General features: G+C 43.9%; 1 pseudogene across 1 annotated transcript; it reads left to right on the top strand.

Annotated features, from left to right (window-relative positions):
* Positions 1-17,511: 17,511 nt before the first annotated feature.
* On the top strand, positions 17,512-18,761 carry LOC310783088 (putative nuclease HARBI1; annotated as a pseudogene). Its single transcript has 2 exons — positions 17,512-18,359; positions 18,597-18,761. The product of its transcript is annotated as a putative nuclease HARBI1 (transcript).
* Positions 18,762-22,489: the final 3,728 nt, after the last annotated feature.

Below are 22,489 nucleotides of genomic sequence, written 5' to 3'. Positions count from 1 at the left end.
GGAGGTCGATCTTCGGAGTGGGGGGGTTTCAAAAAGGCAGGGTGTAACCGTGAATGCGTTTGGAAAAGTATTTCGTTCGCAAAAAATGTTTTGAATGATCGCTCCTGTATCAATAAAGTCTGTTTTTCCTCAAGTTGGAAATGTTTAGAATGTTGGAACAATCATAGTCTACCAGAAAACACAATCTCCGTGATTAATTATTTCAATCCATGTGGTCATGGCCATGTGGCTGTTAATGGTCATTTACGGTATTTATTTATTTGTATATGAATAGTTCATTTGCAAAAACAGATTTAAAGCCATTCTTAAAATTAGCCAAATAGACAACACATGCAGATATTTTATATAGCCTATCAAAGTGAAAATGATTAGGTGAAAGTTGTAGACCTAATTATGATCTACAATAAGAACAAATGTAAAAAATTAAATACGATACAAATATCTAAATGAAATAAAATCATATAGGCCCAATAAAAGGCGAGATAAACAAACCCATCATAGGCTATATTGTTTCCATTGTACCTTGCTTTATCTTCGAAACTGCATAATAATGTCAATGGAATGAAAAGAAAAAATCTAGGCTACAATAGGCTATCATAACATGTTGGTGCTATGGACACGATTGCGATGGGATGTGAGTGCCAAAATGCGACATTTACACTTCAAGATGTACTCTTTGATTGAATGGTGATAAGAACATAATTGACACACATAATTAGCAAGCAGATGACAGAGATTACAGAGAATTTTAAAATGGCAGAAATCGGTTAGAATTAAGTAGAGAATCCATGGTGACACGCTGCCTGTGTGTGCGCATTTGGCACAGTGGCAAGATTGGCGCTGCTGACTGAAGTGAATACAGTGAGTAATACTTGTTTCAGGTGCAATGTTATAATACAGATAACATTCACGCACCAAATCCCACTTTTTTCCCCTCCATCTCTGAATCGTTTTCCCCCCTCCATCTCTGAATCGGACAGGTTTTATTTCCTTGTTTTCCTCTGTTGCGCTAGTCATGCATTTACTGTAGCCAGCAACATGTTGCCACTCTTTTTCTTTTGAATTGATAATCAGGCTCATTTATATGCGCTGTAACTTCATGTTGTGATTTGCATTGACCATTGGTTGGATTTGAGTATGCAGGGATGGGATATGGGGCAGATCCCATGCGTAATCACTGTGGCAGCTGCTGGTAACGGGGAATTGCGTTCAGGTGTGCACGCCGTCACTCATAGGTTAGTCATTCTTTTCAACACAGTCCTAGGAATCCTTAGTAGGGATTCTATGCAAGGTTTGATAGATGAGACCCCAGATCAGCAGAGGGTGGACCAGCTACCAGGATCAAAAAATAATAATAATTAAAAAAAGAAAATAGCAAAAAGAAAATTAAGTTCACGTTTTGTTTTTTGTTTTGTGGGTGTGGAGGGGGTCTCCCTTTTATTCAAATGTGCAATCTGTGTAATAAGAGGGTAAACATAAACATAAGTGATGTATACCGCATTTATGCCTTTGAAAATTTTAAAACAATTCGCTTTATGTTTTCCCACTTTTTTTCCATTTGTATGTTCACTTTTATTATGTAGGTCAATTAAAAGCTTTTAATGTATTTTAAAATGGTGTAGTTGTATTCCTTGACCCAGAACATTTATGTTTAGACATACAAATTTTGATCCTAAGTGGCGAAGCGGAGATATTGGTTTTTTACTTAGGAAATCTATTGAAGATCCAAGATGGCCACTATAATGTATTTTGTTTATTAAAATTTTTGTTCCTATCACAAATTGAAAGCTGTGGCTATGGCCAGCATTTGGAGAAGATATGGGGCCCTATCTTGGTACAGTCAATATCCCTATTTGCGCTTGTGCACCTGTTTGCGTGCCTTAACGATAGCAGACCGCCTTGCGCAAGTGTCCAGGTGTTATGCCGAATTTCCACCCCCGCCCGGCAGCAGCTTAACGCATCCCCACCTCACCGGAGCATATTGTAATGATTTATACAGAAATGTAACTGTTTAAAAGTTATATAATTGTCTGGGTAGACATGACCTCCCTGTTTTCTAAGTTAAAACAGCCCCGAAATATGGTGGGGATGCAATTCTCGGCAGGGATGCGGAAACGTTCACAGCACTTGCCGCAGGTGCAATTTAGAGCCGTGCCAAATCAAAATGCCAGCGCGAATGGGATTTGGGCAGTATTAAGCACCAGAATTATTCACAGGTGTGGCCAGGCAATGCCTGGGCATACATCAATCAAACCAATCAGATTCGCAATCACTGTGTCCGTGCGATGAAGGCATGCAATATGCTGTAATTCTTTCCATGCATAAAAGAGTGGACTCACTCGTGCAGAGGACAGAGAGAGCTGGAGAGAGCTTATTGACTTCATCATTTGTGGTGCCAACGACCCTCCGGGTTATGGGATAGGTTTAGGTGAATAGCCTATGTCCATTGTCTAACAAGTTTTCTTAATTAATTTCCCCCTTTGCGATGTGATAAACGTTTCTCAGTGAGTTATAGTTGATTGTCTCACTGAATTATCTGCTAATACCCAATTTTAGCAGCAGAATTGTATGCCCTGGCGTGGCAAGGCTGGGTGTAATGACATATCCAAAAGGAATTTTACAAGCGCAGGGGGGTATTTAGGGTGCCGCGTCTATGTGCCGACAGTCCGCAATGCCAATAGCCCACAAGCAGAACCAGCTGAGCGAGGCGGTGTACAGCGTGTCGGGGGACCGGCTGCCTCTCCCAGCCCCCACGCCTAAACCTAACCTCTCACACACCCCATGCCTAAACCTAACCTCCCGCAGACCCTAACCCTCAACCTAACCTCTCCCACCCCCCACGCCTAAACCTAACGTTGGCATTGCGGGCTGTCGGCACTGCGGGTGATCGGCACAGCGGGTGGATGCCGTATTTTAAGTGCTTTTAAAAGCTTAGTGCAAAGTAATTGCGCGCTGCTGACGATAGGATAATGCCATCTATCCCCACTTTGTGCGCTGAAACACCTGATTTGGCATGTGGCATGCCTATGTCCAGTACAATTATAACTGGCATGCGCTTGTGTACGCCTCCAATTAAACGAGCGCAAACGCTAAATTACCGCTTTTGCGATGATGAACGTCCACATCCATTTGCTAAGCTGCCTGACTAAATGCTGAGGGTCAATGACCACTCAAGGTCACTCTACAGGATGGTGGCAATCTTGGATTTCAGGTTTTATTTGTTTAAACCTTGGTATACATCATTTGGAAGGTAATGCCATGATCTACCAGAGTAATGGTGGGGATGGTGTCTTTTATAGCCAATTTTCACTGAAAGACACCAAAAGTTACATTTTCACCACCCTGGGTGGTGGCCATCTTGGATTTCTGGGTCAAAATGATGCCATAATGTGAAACTGATGTCAGAATCGGAATCCTCATGGTCAACTTAAGTGGAAAAGTGTCTTCATACATGATTGTAGATCTTCTGGTTCAAGTTATTTTTTGATGATGTCATCACCAAGGTCAGAGAAAAAGGGGTTCCATGTCTAAAATGAAACCTTGGGGTATGTAGAGCACATACTGCAAAAGAATCATGCGTTAGTTACATTGTGCATGATTGTTATGCCCATCTGCTCCACTAAAAGTGAAATATTTTTTTCTTTCAGACATGCCCCCACCCTACGGGACACTTTGGTCCGCAGCCATCTTCCACCTGCACTCATAACTGCCTCTCCAAACCAGTTGGCACCTTTCCCTGTGTACACTGTAACCAATGTTCGGGGGGGGGGGGGGAATCAAGGATGTCGCACAATGTAACTGACCATAACATAAGGTATTTTGCCAACTGTAACACTAGTTTTGTTATTTATCGTCTCCAATGTGAATGTGGACACTTCTATATTGGACGCAAAGGTAGTTTTGCAGAACACAAATATGCCATTAGAACATTAAATGAGAACTACCCCATGGCGATACACTACAAGGAGGTGGGACATGGCAGCGCAGATACCCTTAGAGCTTGTGTCAATGAAGTGGTGGTTGAAAACAAACGGGGAGGGGACCGTTTAAAATGCCTTTAACAAAGAGGATCATTTGGGATCTGTTCTCTCAAAGCTACAGTTAAACTAGGCTTAAATGAGGAATTAGATCCGACTCCTTTTCCTCTAATGTAGGCAGTCTATCCTAAGGGGGTCTCTGCGTTTTGTTTTCTTTGTGTGGTTTTTTCCTTTTTTTTTTTTTAATTGTTGTTACTGTCATGGACTTCTAGTTTTTTTTTGTCCAATGACTTACAGTAGTGACCATGGCCATGGTGTTTTGTGGGTGGTATGTATTATGATGGTATGATGCTTGTTGTATTTTGTATGACTTACATGATGGGTTATTGAGCATCAGAATTGAGCATGACCCCTGGGGTCTCATCTGTCAAACCTTGCATAGAATTCCTACTAAGGATTCCTACGACTGTGTTGAAAAGAATGACTAACCTATCAGTGACGGCGCACACACCTGCACGCAATTCCCCGTTACCAGCAGCGCAGCTGCCACAGTGATTACGCAGGCGGATCTGCCCCATATCCCGTCCCCTGCACACTCAAATCGAACCAGTCAATGCAAATCACAACATGAAGTTACAGCGCATATAAACGAGCCTGATTATCACTTCAAAAGAAAATGTAGAGTGGCAACATGCTAGTGTTGTGACGTTCGCGAACGACCCGAATCTATTGAACAGCTCTTTGCTATGAACGAAGGGAACCGAGTCCTACTTGAGAGCCGTTCGTTTTAATGTTGTGCCCAAATTTCACTGCCTGCCGCTCCCCAGCACACACACAGGTTAGACCTCCCTCCCTCTGCTAGTCCGCTGAGCAGGGAGCATGGGGCAGGGAGGATAGGTCGGCTGCACTCGTTAGGCGCATGCTGTAGCTGGTCTGGGTGGGCGGACTCAGCTTATATCAAAACCGGAGTGCATCTGCCGACTTTCTTGGTAGCGAAGTGTTGCATGAATTGCATCAAGGACAGCCAACTTTCAGCTTAGTCAGTAAATTCACTGACTAAATAAGCAGATGATATGGTGTCACCTTGTGTAGGCTAATGTTTACAATGCAGATCATTGACATTAAATTGCACCTTAAACATCATGTATTAATCACTGTATTCACTCACAGCGGTGTGCTTTTCATCCCCTCCTCTCCTCGGTCACTGTGCCGCTGTGATTTCTGCCATTAAATATTCTCTGTAATCTGTCGTCTGTTTGCTAATTACTTGTGTCAATTATGTTCTTATCACCATTCAAAGAGTACAACTTGAGGTGTAAATGTCGCATTTTTGCACCAACCTCGCATCTCATTGTGTCCGACACCTGACATCATGCGACATGTCATTTGATAGCCTATTGTAGTTTTTTTTTTTTTTTTTACATTGACATAATCATGCAGTTTTGAGGACAAAGCAGCTTCTCCCTACAAGACAAGTCCAAGAACACAGGAAAGGTACAATGAAAGGAATATAGCCTATGAAGGGGTTGTTTCTCTTATGAAAAAGGTTTTACCTGGGCATGTACCCAAAGTAAGAAGACTGGAGCACTCTTAGTCTGCACGTTCTTTTTATTTAGGGGCTGACTGACGTTTCGACAGGTGAACTGTCTTCGTCAGAGTCAAGCAGAACAATGAAAAGGGGGAGGTTTAAATACCCTCCTCCCCTGTGATGTCATTGACAGCCATTAAAAAAAATAGATAAAGGTACATAGAGAATAAAGTCGTGACATCTGTACAATTTAAGGACATGACATGAATATGTATAAGAAAGAAGTATTTACATAGTGGCAGTGTTTCACCAGAGGCAAATAGCCTATAGGTAGAAAGGGGAGACATTGCACAATATTCAAACATGTCATTATTTACAAATATTGACATGTTCTGGATAGTGGCTTCCACAAAACAGATAGAAAGACAAATAATTAGAGAAAGCAGGAAAGACTTGGTTGGTCATTCTGCTGCATTGAGGGTGAATATCCAAAAAGCTTCTCTGCGTAACAACTGCTGAATCATGTTGCCACCTGGTTACATGCCGCCATTCCGACGTGCTGCCACTCCGACGTTCCGCCACTCAGAAATCGCGCCACTCAGATTTTCATAAGGTCCGCCACTCCGAACTTGATTTGACTTCCAGTTCACGTTCAGGCAGGCACCTCTCTCAGATGCTGCTAAATGGGTTGCCTCGAATCCTCGAAATGATTGTGGGGCCTAACAAAATTAAAATAAAGACATGTTGTTCAAAGATGTTGTTGGTGCTCCCTCTAACTCCACAATGTGCAAGATAGTAATAGGCTATGTGTCTCTATAGGCGGGTGCACAACGCACACACCCTGCTTAGAGAGCAGCGCACACACATGCTGACACGCCCGCGGAAACAAAGCCTAAAATTCTGTTGTCCCTCCATGCGCCCTGCAGCTGTGTAAAATGTCATACGAAATAATTATAAATTCCAATAGGATAAGCTTGCCTGATTTACTGAAAACAATTAAATAATATCCTAACGAAAATAGAAGTCTAATCAAGTAAATAGCCTTCAGAAAGCATCAGTAAAAGCCCAGTTCTAATAGGCTTGCTGCTGCGCTGCTGGGACGCACAGTGTGCGACTGAAATGTCTGCACTTGTGTGCCATATTCCACAATATCCAAACTTCGGAATGGCGGATCATTTAGAAAAAAGAGGAAGGGCCGACATTTCGAATAATGAAGGCAGGAATTTTCGTAATGGTGGGACCTATGAAAAAAAGGTGAAGGACCGCCAGTCCGAATAATGGAAGTTAACGTTCGGAGTGGCAGAGTTTCGGAAAGGCAGACAGTTACCTTGCCACCTCTAGGGGGGTGGCTTCACTTTTTCAATTCCAATGAATTGGAGGGAGGAAACAGAGCCATGTTTTTCTGAATAGTGCCTGGCCATAGCGTAGGTCATATTTTTATTGCGTATAGCGGCTTTATGTTCCCCTATTCTGATTTGTAATGCTCTTTTTGACTGTCCCACGTAAATTAACGAACACGGACATTTAAGCATGTAAATCACGTGGGTGGAGTTGCAATTAATGAAGTCTTTAATTTCGTATTTTGTGCCATTGAGGGGATGGAAGAAAAACTTAGCTTTGTGTGTGTTAGAGCAATGTACACAGCGGCCACAACAGTAGAACCCAGCAGGGGGCCCCGGTAACCAAGTGGTGGGGGCTGCAGTGGGAGGCATGTAGCTATGGACAACTTTATCCTTGATATTGTGTGGTCTCCTGAAGGATACCAGAGGGCCATTGGGGACAATGTCTCTGAGTGATTCTCTTATGCCTTTTATTGGGCCTATATATTTATATATATAGTCTTTTATTATTCCCCGCCATTGCCGTCTACCGACATTTCGTTGTAAAACACTTTTTTTTTTTTTACAACTAAATAGGCCTACAGGCTACATGGGGGTCAGCTCGCCATTCCGAAGTGTCGGCATTCCGATCATTGACTTCTATGCGGAGAGGCGGCCCTTTTTATCTCCAAAAAATGTTTCGCCGAGAGGTTAGGTTCTGGGGGAGGTTAGGCTTAGGCGTGGGGGGTGGGAGAGGTTAGGTTTAGGGTCTGGGGGAGGGTTCTTTCGCAATGGCGAGACAGATCTCAATTTTGTCGGAATGCCGGTATTTCGGAGTGCCGACATTTCGGAATGCCGAGGTGTCCCCACATGGGTTTAGATCTTTTCCAAACACATTCACTGCAAAGAACCATTATCTCCGCTTGTCACAACAGAGGGGAACCGCGCACTTCAGTTGGAGGGGTGGTCTGTGGTCTTTATTTACATAACCACAACCACAATAGATGTATTTTGGCTTTTGAATATAATTTGTGTGGGATGTTTAAGGGGCGTCTGTGCGCATTGCGCAGTGACTTCTCTTTGCCACCTCACTACTGGCGGCGCACTTAAAGATGGGTCAGGATTTGCTTAAATTATTTGCGTAAGTTGTTACTTTTCAACCGTTTTGTTGTTTTGACAGGTTAGTCATAGTTTTAGTAGGGATTCTACCCAAGGTTTCATAAATGAGACCCCAGGGGTCTCATCTAGCAAACCGAATGGGTGGTGTTTATTTAACTCCTCCATGAATTGTGAGAATTCCTCCAGTGAGTGTGACCACACTCCAAATATGTCACCCAGATACCTGAAGTAACACACCGGGAGCCTGGCACACCCACCCAGGACCTCCTCATCCCAATCTGCCATATATATGTTAGCGTAGGATGGTGCAAATTTCTTCCCCATGGCTGTTCCCTTTACTTGTAAGTAGTACAGCCCATCAAAACGGAAATCATTCCTAGTCAGACTCAGTTCTAATAGCTTCAACAATTCTTCATCCGGTCTTTTTGAGTCCGGATGTTTGTTAAAAATGGCCCTAACCGCTCTCAGACCCCGATCTGTTTCTATATTTGTATAGAGACTGTCTACATCAAGAGAAAAGAGAAATGAAGCCCGGTTTATTCCAATTAATCTAATTTTGGCTAGAAAGTCATAGGTGTCCTTTAAATAATTGTTATGTAGAATTGACAGAGGGTTAAGGAAATTATCTATATATTCTGCAATGTGGTAAGATTCTGAATCAGTCGCTCACTATCGGACGGCTCTGAGGAACTCTGCCCGACAATGGCCACTGTGTTCTGGGTTTATGTATTTTGGGTAAAAGATAAAATCTCCGTTCCCTGGCTTCCGGGGATGCGGTGAGGTATTCTTTTTGTTTGTATGTGATAAATTTCTTTCTTGTCAACGAGTTCAAAATATTGTTAATAATGGGGACTGAGTCTTGTAAGATGGAGTCTGGAATGGGTTTGTAAAAACTCTCGTCCCTCAATTGGCGGTTGGCTTCCGCCACGTAATCCTCCCTGTCCATCAAAACTACGGCCGACCCCTTGTCAGCCGGTTTGATGACCAGGGAATGATTCTCCACCAGGCCCAAAAGAGCCTCCCTTTCCACCTCTGTGATGTTCTCCGTTTCTATAATATCCGAGACTTCCCTGCTTTTTAGTCTGTCTAAATCAAAAAGGTTAAGTAACTCTAAAGGAAGATGTCCAGGTCTGGGAACCCAGTTAGATGGATATTGGAATGGAGGGGCTCCCTTGCTCTCACTGTCTAGAAAAAAGAAGGCTAACTTCAGTCTCCTATGATATTGTGTCATATTCCTGTTGAATGTATTTCTTTGTGGATGTCTGTCAGGGGTGGGAATAAAACTTAATCCTCTGGATAAAAGAGCGGTTTCCTCCTTATTTAAGATATAGGAGGATAGATTAACTATTGCTTTGTTTAAATCGACAGTGGCGGGATTGTCATGGCGGAAACCCATAAAAAAATGCGCCAGTGTGCCCACATTTTCATGGCCGTGACTGCTGTCCAATGCACTTTGTCTGATGCGGTGACTACATTGCTCTCATGTATTAAATCAATTTTGTCTGGTAAGTGTGAGATAAACTCATTCAGATCAGTCAAAACTGCTTTCTCTCTGTCAGGTAACAGCTTAGAGAAGCTGTTCATGGGAATGTGGATTTGTGCTGCAGGGAACTTTTTGTGTGCCCAGTACATGAGATTATCCATGTTGGTATAATGGATCCCTCTATTCATTTGACGCCTATCGTTTATGCCAATGGAGAGAATGACCTTCTCCACCTGATGGTTTACAGGTACTCTGTGCTGGAACATGTAACTCATGTGGCTAATTTTTAACCTGACGCTGCCAGATCGATGAGTTTGCTTCAAATATCTGTTTCACAAACAACATCCATCTGGTTTCGGCCAAGCTACATTGCTGAAGAGGGCGGTCACTTTTTTCAAGCTACTAGGCAGGTGATTGGATGGACCGTCTGTCTGTCACCGTCTGGGCTTGCCAGCGCCAACCAATCAGATCGACTTCCCTTCATGACGTAGCAGCGCCTGATCAGCTAGGACTACAATTGCTAATAGTTAGCATGGAGGTCGCAGATTTTTTGCTGTTTTTGTAAGGTGAATATTGGGTGCAACCATTGACTATTCAATTTGCCAAAAGAAAGAAGAATTACTGCAGATGTCTGACTGAGGATGAAGTGCAGGTAGGCCATTTTGCACGTTAAATGTAACTGATTGGATTAACTGATGTTACGCTAACGATAGCAACATTTGGAGGTTGGGGTGCTACGTCTGATGATTGATGATTAATGTTAACGTTAACAGCGATTCATTCATAACACATATCGTTGTTCGTTTCTTCAGGGAACTGATGACACGATATGACACCGAGTGGCACGCACCCTGGACGGCTAACGTCATGGAGACGCAACGCTCTCTAGCCTTTATGATCATGGCAACAACCAAATGCTTTGATACAATATAATGATTTAACGCTACTATTTAACTGGTGAATTTTAGCATATGTGTCAGTGGAATGGTAGATATTTACGCATGACTGGAGAATGTTATTTGCTTACTTTTGTAATAATAAACTAAACGGAGAAATGACGGCCGTGTGTGGTGTTGTTGTTACATAATCTGCTGGTTTTGAGGCACGATTGGGTCAAATGATAAGACGATGTAAATGCATAAAGATGTTGTCAGATGAATCTGCGAAAGGGAGCTGCCTGGAGCCCAGAGGACGTCAACAGAGAAGAGGAAAAACACCCTGGTTACACCATGCAGCATGTATTTGGATATAATCTCTAACTTTAAGAATGGTTCCTTGTTGATATACCGTATTCCTAGTATTGGCTCCCATGACGTTTGTTTACCCCCTATCTAAAGTACAAGTGCAAAATCTTAAGCTACCGGTATGTTCTATCGATAAACCAATTTCTCGAATAACAGCTCCAAAATATCAGACATATAGGACTACTATATGCTAGAGCTATATTCACACTTCACAGTATAATTTATGCAAGCGGGGGGAAATATCAGATAAACTGATTGTTGTATTGTATCCTGAGATCTTTAATCTCGCCTGTATAACATAATATGTCACTCGGACACCAACGTGAGTTAACGTGGTTTATTAAACAGCAGCCAACATTCCAATCATAGCAGAATACACTTCAGCTAGCAGTAAAGGGACAATACATCACACTGATCTTTGCAGTTCTGTGTTGATTAGCTAATAATTCAGTGGCATTTTGATTAACGTTATGATTTATTTCGATTTGGAACAAAAATGATGGTTTAACAGATTGCATGTTTACTGGGCTGTGGTGAGAGTGAGAAGGGCTTTGTGTTTGTGTGACTTGCGTGAATGGCTAGCCGTTAGCCATTACAGCCTTACAGCTAATAAGTTATCCCAGCCTGAAGGCTATCTCCCCAAATTCTACAACAATGTCTTGTTTACTAACGTTCATAGTTGATAACATTACAGCAATACAGTTACGGTTTCGTACTCACTGTAAGATCAAGTGTTTAACGTTTATGTTAGCTTATTGTTTTGAATAGAATGTTTGACTAGCACACTGGAGCTAGCCTCGGTAGCCGCCGCCATGTTGAATAGTGAAAGAACTACAAACGCAGAGGCGCCTCTCGGTGGCGTCACACCCGGTCTCGCCTAAAGCCCGCCCCTAGCTCACGCTGATTGGTGCGCCTGTGTGGCGGCCGGTTTGAATGCATCTCTGAGGCCAGGGCCAGACTGAGGTGGATTGTGAATTTGTGGAACAATGCCGCCCCCGTCTGGTGGAGTCAGGCTAGCTAATTTTGGCACCCGGGAAGCAATCCACCTGTACCCTGGTATCATGAATGGCTGGGAGTCTCCCCACATTAGAATCACCCATTACCACCATCTTCCTGACTGGGTTTAAGTTCCAATTTTCCCAAAGAGCCTGGGTGCCCGGTGATCTGGCTACCGGTGATATGGATCTGTCCGAGGAAGTCGGGGACATGATGCGCCTTCTGTCTGGCATGTGAAGTGTTTCTGCCTGTGCGGCAGTGTCTGGAATTTCAATTAGTGAAGTTTCTGCTACTTGGCGCACACACCTGAATGCAATTCCCTATTACCAGCAGGTGCCACAGTGATTACGCATGGGGATCTGCCCCATATCCCGTCCCATGTATGCTCAAATCCAACCAGTCAATGCAAATCACCACATGAAGTACAACGCCTATAAATGAGCCTGATTATCACTTCAAAAGAAAATGAGTGGCAACATGTTGCTGACTGCAGTGAGCGCAATAGAGGGGAAAAAATGGGGATTTGGTGTGATAGGATTTATCTCCTTAGATCCCTGGTATCCTGATAAGATCTTCATTTTTCATTGAAAACCAAAAATGTCCTCATTAAGCCCAGATTGGATTCAGCAGGGGGAGGATACCTCAGCATGGAGGCCCAGCTGGTGTGAATCTATGCAACTAAAGAGATGATGTTATTGTTTGCTAATTCAAATATATCTTTTATTATGTTTAAATGTTCTGTTTCTGAAATACACATTTAGGTCCTTAGGTAAGCTGCAAGTGAGAGGAAACTTCACTTCAAATTGAAAGATAAACATTTCTCCCTCTCTGCAAGGGGACATGCGGCCCTGAAGAGGGTAATGTTCAAATGGTCCAGCTGCACAAGGATGTCACAGTTAATGATTTTTTCCCTAAAAGGTCTTATCTTTACCAGATGGTCAAATGGTCCTGGTTATCAGTAGACCCCTTTCCGACTGTCATTTAGGCCATGGTCAGTTTACTTTAGAGCAGAGGTCACTGAGATCTACCGACATGAAGGCCATTCCTCTATGGACATATGCCTCTGCTCAGATTACTTGGGACCAGAGAACAGTCACTTCGGTACAGGTCTGGAAAACATTACAAGTTTATAGGTTCTCTGTGGGACAAATGGATAGGAGGAAGACACCACTATATATTTTAACACATTGACTGCCAGCCGTTTTTTTCTTACTGTAGGTAGCTTCTGCCAAGCCGTTTTTTGAGGATTGTGGCTCATTTTACAAGCGCCGAGGATTATTTTCTGCTTGGAGTTTGTGAACATACAATATCTCAAAAGTACTAATAGAATGTGTACTTTCTCTGTCTAAAAGAGTTAGTTTGTAGAGTTAGTAGTTATGTAAGCATTATCAGTTGAATACAGCATGGTTTTAGCATGAGAAAAAATATTCAGAGATAAACGGCTTTTTGTGAAATTCGATAGAGCTGTCACTTTAACCATTCATTTTTGGCTCTCTCTCTCTCTCTCTCTCCCTCCCCCTCTCGCTCTCTCTCTCTCTCTCCCTTCCCCTCGCTCTCCCTCCCCCTCTCTCTCTCTCTCTCTCTCTCTCTCCCTCCCTCTCGCTCTCCCTCCCTCTCTCTCTCTCTCCCTCCCTCTCGGGAGGGAGACGCACTAGGTTTAATCCTAGTGAGAGGGGGAGAGGGAGAGAGAGAGAGAGAGAGAGAGAGGGAGGGAGGGAGAGAGAGAGAGCGAGAGAGAGAGAGAGAGAGAGAGGGAGAGAGCGAGAGGCAGAGTTGCTTCAACTCCTCAACTCCTCCCTCTTCTTGGCTGCCGCGGCCGTCACAGTCTCAGTGCTTTTGCTGCTCTCCTGTGCCTGTCTGCAGGCTGCTGTTTGAGGAAGTCGGCATGGACTCGCTCGCTTCTTGGGAGTTTTGGTTGAGAGAAGCTTTTGCGATTCTGGTCATATTTATGCTGCGTGTTTCAAAGTGTGTTCCACCTGTAATGTATTATGTAAATTTGCAATCCCGCATCGCCAGCAATCAGTGCGAAAACGAGAGCGTTTTCCCCCAACCATTTTCATGAGAATGTAATACTGTAAAATCGCCTCGCCATTTCCTTGCTCCCTTTTTCTTTGATTTCGCTCGTCTGGGGGAGCACTGTCAACACTTAGTGGGTCGGTAAAATAGATTATACACATTCAATACCTCCAATAATTGTACAGGAGACGTAAAAGGGATTGATCAACGCCCCACCGTCAAAAAAAAAAAAACGATTTTTTTGACGTATCCATACGTCGCTGGCAGTCAAGCGCTGGATTTCTTTTGACGTATGCATACGTCGCTGGCAGTTAACGTGTTAAAAACCTAATGAGTGATGTTTTTACCATGCGCTGACCTTTCCCCCAGAAAAGAGAGGACCTGCTCTGAGACACAGCACATTGTGCGAGGGGTCCCGGGTTCGAATCTCAGATGGCCAGGCTTTGGTCTCTGGGAAGGGGGGACACCTCGCCATTCCGAAATGTCGGCACTCCGAAATACCGGCATTCCGACAAAATTGTCGGAATGGAGATCTGTCTCGCCATTGCGAAAGATATTAGGTCCAACAGCATCTTGAGTTATTTCCAGATTCTGAAAGTGCAGATAAGCTTTCACGAGATCTACTCGACAGTGCAGCTGTGTGTGTGTGTGTGTGTGTGTGCGCACCTCCTCCAGCTTGCTGCTGGTGATTTGCGCTGAAACAGCCAGGATGCAGCGCTTCCTGGATGGCAAAAAAAAGGATCATAAGAGGGTCAACTTGTATTTTCTATAAATTAAAATTAAAACGTATTGTCCATTTCTCTGCTTCCTCAGCCTGCTGCAAATTCACGACATTGTGTGATTGCGTGATGAAAAAGAGGAGGAAAAAGTCTGCGCACTTCAGCTCATGTGCATTTATTTAGCATCTATTTAACAAGTATTTGGATGTGATAAATAAATGCACATGCTGAAGTGTGCGGACTTTCTTCTTGTTTTTCCTCATGTTGATTTGATTGGAAGTGCGCAGCTGCTCCGCTCTTGCAAATCTGATTGCGTGATGTGACGATAAAGCAATTAAGAACATTTTGACAAGCCACAGATAGCCTATGCTGTCTCGGAATGGCGGACCTAATATCTTTCGCAATGGCGAAACCTTTTTTGGAGATAAAAAGGGCCGCCTCTCCGACAGCATAGAAGTCAATGATCGGAATGCCGACACTTCGGAATGGCGAGGTGTCCCCCTGGGAATGTACACATTACAATTTTGATTAATGAACTAACCAAATACATGTATAATTAAAAACTTCTTTTTCAGGTCAGTTGAAAGAATTTCTTAGCTATTTTTATTTTCATTTTCATTTTAAATCCAGCTACTTAACTCATTGAGTGCCAGCCACTTTTGGAGGACGGATGCTCCCAGTGCCAGAGTTTCAGAGCGTTTTCAGTGATTTCTCGAGGCCCACAGAATATTGTGTGATATTACTATGTAAACACTGAACACGCACAAAGAACGATGAGACTCTATTCTATCATCTGCAAAAAAAAGTTTATTGATCCCATTTTCCGTTCTTTAGTTATGAGCCGGAGAAGATAGCTTGATTCATCCAGAAACAGCAATTTTTTTCTAGAAGCTGAGATAATTGGCCTTTTGTGAAATTAAACATTTCAAGCACATCACTGACTCTGAAGCTAATCTTTTCTAATGTAGTCACACCTCAAAAATAATTTCCTTCAATAAAACAGTGAAGGCCAGGGAATTCTGTTTGGCAGAATAATATTTTTTAGCTACAACCAGCAGCGCTGGCCCCTGCGTGCGCTGCTGGTTGCAGCTTCTTGCTGGTCTTCATTTGCTGCTGGTGGGCATCGGATATTCTGGCTTGCGTTTGTCAATCCTGTCCTGCTGCCTGGGTCTGTCTGGGTGTTGTGTGTGTGCTGCTCTGCGTGCCCCCTCCCCCCGCCCCGCCCCGCCCCGCCTCGCCTCGCCTCGCCTCAACTGCACACTCCTCCTCCTGTCTGTGGTGGCTCTCTGCTGAGTTTGCTGTGCAACAGTGAAGGGTGCTAGACATCCTGCTTTTTTACAGCGTTCCGCGTGTGTTTGTCACCGGCAACGATGCTTCCAGCTGAGAATAATAACAACTCCACGGTGTGGATGTGCGGATTTGCTGTCGCAACCGACACGGAGCGGCTCAATTGTGGGAGCAGATTGGCTGCTGCAGGCACAGCTGCAGTAACGTGCTTCAGCATATCGATGCATACGGATGCGATGCGATTTCCGTTTCCATAACGACTTCTTCTTTGTTTTTTCCTTGCCTTTCTGTTATGTGGAGAGCACTGTCGCCACCTAAGGGTTCTGTAAAATAGGTTAGACACATCCAATAGCTATAATATTTGTACATCAGAGGCAGAAGGCTTTGATCGACGCCCCACCGTCAAAAAACGCAATTGACGAACATGTCCGTCCTTGGCACTCTACGTTACTAATTGAAATGACGAACATGTCCGTCCTTGGCACTCAATGAGTTAAGAATAAAACTGCTTATGACTGCTTGCTTGTAAAAAATTAAGAAACCATTTGGATTGCATCCGTGGAATTCTTGATCCAGCTGGGTTTTCACCTAGGCGCGCCCTGTGACAGTTGGATCATTATTGCAATGTTGTAAGCTTTTGCTAAATATGACGCTGTATATTTGGAATTTAAATGTATCAAGCTGGTAATATTAGCAAATGTATTGACAGTTGTTTTGGTAGATAGGGAAGTTAATAGATTACTAGTATTCAGTGAGGGTTAGTGCATGTGGTCTCCTGCTGGAGTGCCACGTCACCTGATGCGGACCACAGAGGGGGCGAAAACACGCCTACCATAAGAGTGACAGAAGGAGAGATCGCCTAACTACCAATGTCCGCCCAGCAGTGAAGGGTGTCACCAGATGGAGGAGGAGCCTTCGGGGAGAGACCAGCCCATACCAGAAGACAACGCCCCCAAGGAAATGCACTTTATAAGCCCACGCACAAGAGAATGAATTGGTCGGTTTTCAAATGTCTCTTTCTTGATCTGCTACATATCAGCTGTTAGGAAAGACCACTGGAAATCCACCCGGAGATCTCTGAGGGGTAATTTGTATAACTTGACTTGCTTTGTATCATGATTTATGCAATATTCTCTATATAAAATAATGTTCTAAATATCAGAATTGCTTGTCATATTGGTTTTTCATATATCTGGAATTAATTGGACACGCTGGAAAGGTGCTGGAAAGGTATTAACATATGTCAACACCTTCTGACCGGTGCGGGCAGTTCTGTCTAGGTTGGACCGGCACCGAAAAATCCTTTCCTAACAGGTGCAATAATCAGAATGTCATGTGTATTATAACATTGCACCTGAAACATGTATTACTCACTGTATTCACTTCAGGCAGCAGCGTGCCTTTCATCCCCTCATCTCGCCGCTGTGCAGGCAGCCTGTCACCATGGATTCTCTACTTAATTCTAACCATTCTGCCATTAAAAATTCTCTGTCATCTGCTTGCTAATTATGTGTGTCAATTATGTTCTTAGTTATCACCATTCAATCAAAGAGTACAACTTGAAGGGGCGGTTTCGTAGACGAGGCTTAAGCCTAGTCCCAGACTAAAATGCTGTTTGAGCTGGCTTAACTCTAAATCACTTGCACAGACATCTTAAAATAGTCGTAGATTTAGCCTGTTCTGGATTAAACAAAGCCAAATGCAAGAGGTGGATCAAAGCTACTCTGGGACTAAATTTAAGCTTAAATGAATCCTCTAAAGCGGCAGGTTTAATTTCTGCTTAGTACTGTTTGTGAAAGGGAGCATGGACTATTTGGAATATCATGGACTATTTGGAATATCAAAATGAAGACCAATATGCACGACAAGGGCCAGCCAGACGAGTACTTGTGGATAGGAGTAATCCATTGAATCACTTTGATGAAATAACTTTCCGAGACCGCTTTCGTATGTACAAAGAAAATGCATTAGAGATAATTTCTTTGCTTGAGCCTAGACTTTCCTCTCAGTCTCAAAGAGGAAGGCCTGTACCCAGTTCTCTCCCAAGTTCTGATCACTTTGAGGTTCTTGGCATCTGGAATCTTTCATCGTGAAACTGGTCATTTGTGTAGTGCCAGTGAAGCAACTGTGTGTAGAATAGTTCACAAAGTCTGCAGTGCCATTTGTGAACTCGGGTGTCTCTACATCAAGTTCCCTGATGCTGTTGGGCAAGCCAACTATAAAGTGCAATCCTATGAATATGGGCACTTCCCAGGAGTGTTTGGCTGTATAGATGGATGTCATGTTCCCATTAAGTGTCCTTAATCGAGTACAGGAACCGTAATAACTGGTTTCCTGTCAATGCTCAGGGTGTATGCACTCCTAATTTAGAGTTGTCAAACATTGTTGCCCGTTGGAAAGGTGCAACTCACGATTCAAGGATTTTCCTCAACTCTTCATTGTGTGCTCAGTTTCAGAGAGGACAACATAGTGGACTACTACTTGGGTGATGGTGGATATGGTCAGAGTACCTATTTATTCACGCCATACCTACATCCCACAACAGCTGAGCAGCAAAGATACAACAGAGCTCATATTCGCATTAGAGGGATGGTCGAGCGTATGTTTGGAGTATGGAAAATTCCAGTGTTTACGCAATACACTTCGTTTCAAGCCAAGAAGATGCTGCGAGGTGATCATTGCGGGAGCGTACCTATGTTCCCCGGGTCCTATGTTCCCCGTTTTTCACTAACCTCTCCCAGCCCCCACGCCAAACCTAACCTCCCCCCATGCCTAAACCTAACCTCCCCCAGACCCTAACCTCTCCCACCCCCACGCCTAAACCTAAGGTCAGCATTGCGGCTTCTACTGTATGTTCCCCGGTCCCACAAAAACAGGGAACATAGGACCCGGGGAACATAGGGATGACCCCATCATTGCTACAGCTGTGCGGCACAACTACCTGAGGCAGAATGACTGTCCTGATCCTCCAATGGAAGATCAGGATCATGCAGATGTGCCCATGGCAGTGGCAGGCAATGACCAACGAGAACTTGCACACAGAGCTGCTTTCACATTTCAGCACTTCAGCTAGACGAGATGCATTCAACTATGGAATGTATGCATTGGCTTATTTTTGCTTTAATAATGTTTGTTCTGTACAAAATGTAAATATTGTGCAGCAAAATTAAATTAGTGATTTCAACCAAAGCTGATTTGTTGAAAAGGAGGACTCCCGCACACTGACTACCACTTAAAGGCTTTTATTAATATAATTGCAACGTTTCGGTCAAACAACCTTCATCTGGCATAGCCTATGGTATGACAAACACTGGAACCTGTTTAAATAGGAACCAGGACAAGAACAATCATCCAATGGGAGCAAGGCAATTATGTCGTAGACCCATGGAGCAAATCAGTGCAAATCACACTGCAGGTGTCACACAATTACAATTACAGTATTGACAAGAGACATAGCCTACATTTTTCACAATTCCCAGTGAAAAAAGGTAAAAATAACATACAAAAATACAGCATAGGTACAATAGTACTGTAACAGCTATAAATGGCGCTGAAATACAGAAAAATATACGTAATCATAACCTATGTCATGCCAGAAGGGCTGCTTGCATAGTTATAAGGGGGTGTGGTGAGACACGCCAATGCCACGCCAATTTCCTCTCTTTGAACCAAGGCTGATTTAAAATGTAGTTTGTGGTGACTACAATACTCGCACTCACATGCCAAATGACTAAACATTTATTTTCACAATTGTTCACCATTTTATTTCATCACATTGTTCAGCATAGCTGGTATACACAGTTGTCTCATTACTTTCTTTCTTTGAGCAGCTCTCTCTTCCAACTTCATATCCAATTCCAACTGTAGAATTCTCATTTTCATTTCATGTTCTTCTTTCATATATTTCATTTTATGCTCATGAAATTCTCTGGCTAACTTTTCACGCATGGGCATCCTTTTTGGTCTCTGCTGGGAGGTGGTGGCATCATCTTTTCTCTGGGATGCCATAGCAGATGTGGAGGGTACACACTCACTGTGCATTGACTCTTCCAACATGATCAGATTAGTTTCCTCTGGAAAAAGAACACTGTTCGAAATGAAATATAAATAAAGATGGACAGTGGAATATATTTACCAAAGGAGGTAACTAATTTACTTTCTTTAGTATATTTACCATTTGTGCTCAGTTCTCCATCCCCTGTCCAAATGGTCATTGTCTGGTACACCATCCAGAGGTTTCTGGTCCTCTATTAATCCAGACAGCAAGTCACCCAATGCATCTGTCTTGTCTTTCCACCTATAGTAAATTGCTCTCTTCTGTTGTAGAAGGAATCTCTTGCGCTACAGCCCCTCCACAAGGGGAGATCGGTGCTCAGACGAGGACAGAATACTGGAAAGGTAGAGATGGCTGGAGCACACGAAATCACTGGCAAACAAATTTAAATAAGGTACAAATGCTCTCTTCTGTTCTCTGCGTTCTTCTTTTTTAACACGTTCACTGCCAATGACGAGTTGACTCGTCAAACACAATCCAACCGTTCACTGCCAACGACGAGTTGACTCGTCAAACTGTTTTTTCAGTGGTTTCCACTAGGTGAGGCCCTTGGGCAATAGGTGAATGTGGATCCGACCTCTCCCGCTGCCCCGGAAGTACTCTAACAAAGATTTCTATATAAGGAAGGCGGGCTCCTTTGATCGGCGTGGGTTGAAAGTAGGTTGGTAATAGATACAGACAGACAGCATTACATAGCGATTTATACATAGAGAATTTCAGCAATTTAGCGTCAGATTTAGAGCGAGTTGGTTAGCGTAGTTGATTTAGTTTGTGGTTGTTAGTACAGTAGTAGTGTTTAGTATAGTCTTTATAGTAGATCTTTAGTGTAGATAGTTAGTTAGCGCGTAGTTACTGTAGTTAGCTTAGCTCATCTAGCATTAGCGTTAGCTCAGTTCGTGTTAGCATAGCGTCAGCGTCAGTTCATTTTAGTATTTAGCGTTAGTTCAGTTTGATCGAGTTGGTAGCCGGTAGATTAGCCTTATTTCAGTTCAGTTTAGTAGCAGTAGTTGTTTTATTTCAGTTTAGTTGGGAGTGGGTGGCGTGTTTGTGCCATGCCGGGCAAACGCAAGCGGTCTTCGGCGGCTAAACGCAAGCGATCGGCAGATCAGAGATCACTGCTGGATTTCTTTTCTGTACGAAATGAGCTTGTGCCGGAGACCGATTCCGAGGTCTCGGATGATGAACGGGGTGAGCCTCTGCATGTCGCGGCTGCGGCTGCTGGACTGACTGAGTCCGAGTCGAGTGACCTCACGTCTTCCCCAGACGCTGAGGACTCTGAAGATGAGTGGGCCCCATCCAGGAGCGAAGGTCCACAGAGCAGTGGTAAGACGATGTTTGAGATGACTTGTGTAACTTGTGTAAATGTAATTACTATGACTGTACAAAAGCCAGCAGTCAGTCAATTCATTTTACTTTATTTCAGACTCTGAAGATGAGCCTGTAGCAGCCAGCTGTAGCGGTACTGGTGCCACAGCCTCTGGTGCCAGGAAAATGGGTAAGAGCACACTTCAGAATCAGGTTTATTTTCACATCACAGGTTCCAGCCAGAATTCCAGAAATTCTAGAACTCCAGAATTCAGTACCACACATATAAAAAACACTATTTTATGGTAATTATGTATTTCTATAATTTGCAGATGGAGCTGGAAGTGGGACACGTCCTCGGCCTGCAGGTCCTGAGTGGTGTGACGTTGACTGGGAGCCAACCCACATCCCCTTCACAGCAGAACCGGGTCCTCATAGTGGTGGTGCTGCTCAACCAGTGGAGTTCTTCCAGCTCTTCCTGGACGATGAGCTGCTCCAGGCCATTGTAGTCCAAACTAACTTGTATGCACACCAGTGCATCAGTCAGGTCAGTGAGGCTCTGCCACATTCAAGGCTTGGGAGGTGGAAGGACACTACAGTGGCAGAACTCAAGAGCTTCTTGGGACTATATTTCCTCACTGGGATCGTCAAGAAGCCTGAACTGGCCATGTACTGGTCCACAAATGAACTGACTGCTACCCCCCACTTCAACAAAACCATGTCTCGCAACCGCTTTCAACTGCTAACACGATTCCTCCATTTCAGTAACAATTTTGATGTTGATGGTGCAGACAAGTTGTTCAAGGTCCGGCCAGTTTTGAACGACCTGTTAGAAAAGTTCAGAGCCATGTTCACACCAAGTCAAAACATCAGTATTGATGAGGGGATGCTCCTGTGGCGTGGGCGGTTGGCCTTCAAAGTGTACAACCCACAGAAACCCATAAAGTATGGGATAAAGTCCTACATACTCTGTGACTCCCAGACAGGTTACTGCTACAGTATGAAGCCGTACTGTGGTGAGCGGTCCACCCTAGGCGAGACAGTGGAGTTCCTCCTCGGGGACTTGGCAGGGCAGGGTTACCACCTATACATGGACAACTACTATAACTCTGTTTCAATGTGTGCACAGCTGCTGGAGTGTCAGACCCATGTCTGTGGCACTCTGAGGAGGAACAGGGGCGAGCCACCTGCTACAAAGGTTACCAACCACACCGTGAAGCTGGGGGAAACCGTCATGCGCCACAATGGTGGCAGCATGGTTCTGGCCTGGCGAGACAAGCGCATCGTCAAAATGGTTTCCACTCTGCACGACGACACGATGGAGACGGTGCAGGTCAGGCAGAAAGGCAGCAGAGAGAGGGTCCCACACGCAAAACCCAAGTGCGTTGTAGACTACAACAACTACATGAATGGGGTAGACAGATTGGACCAGAACATTGCCT

The sequence above is a fragment of the Poromitra crassiceps genome (genome assembly GCF_964638095.1).
Source record: "Poromitra crassiceps genome assembly, chromosome: 10".
Lineage (NCBI taxonomy): Eukaryota > Metazoa > Chordata > Actinopteri > Beryciformes > Melamphaidae > Poromitra > Poromitra crassiceps.
Note: the sequence above shows the minus strand (reverse complement) of the source record. Positions and strands in the feature narration are given on the sequence as shown.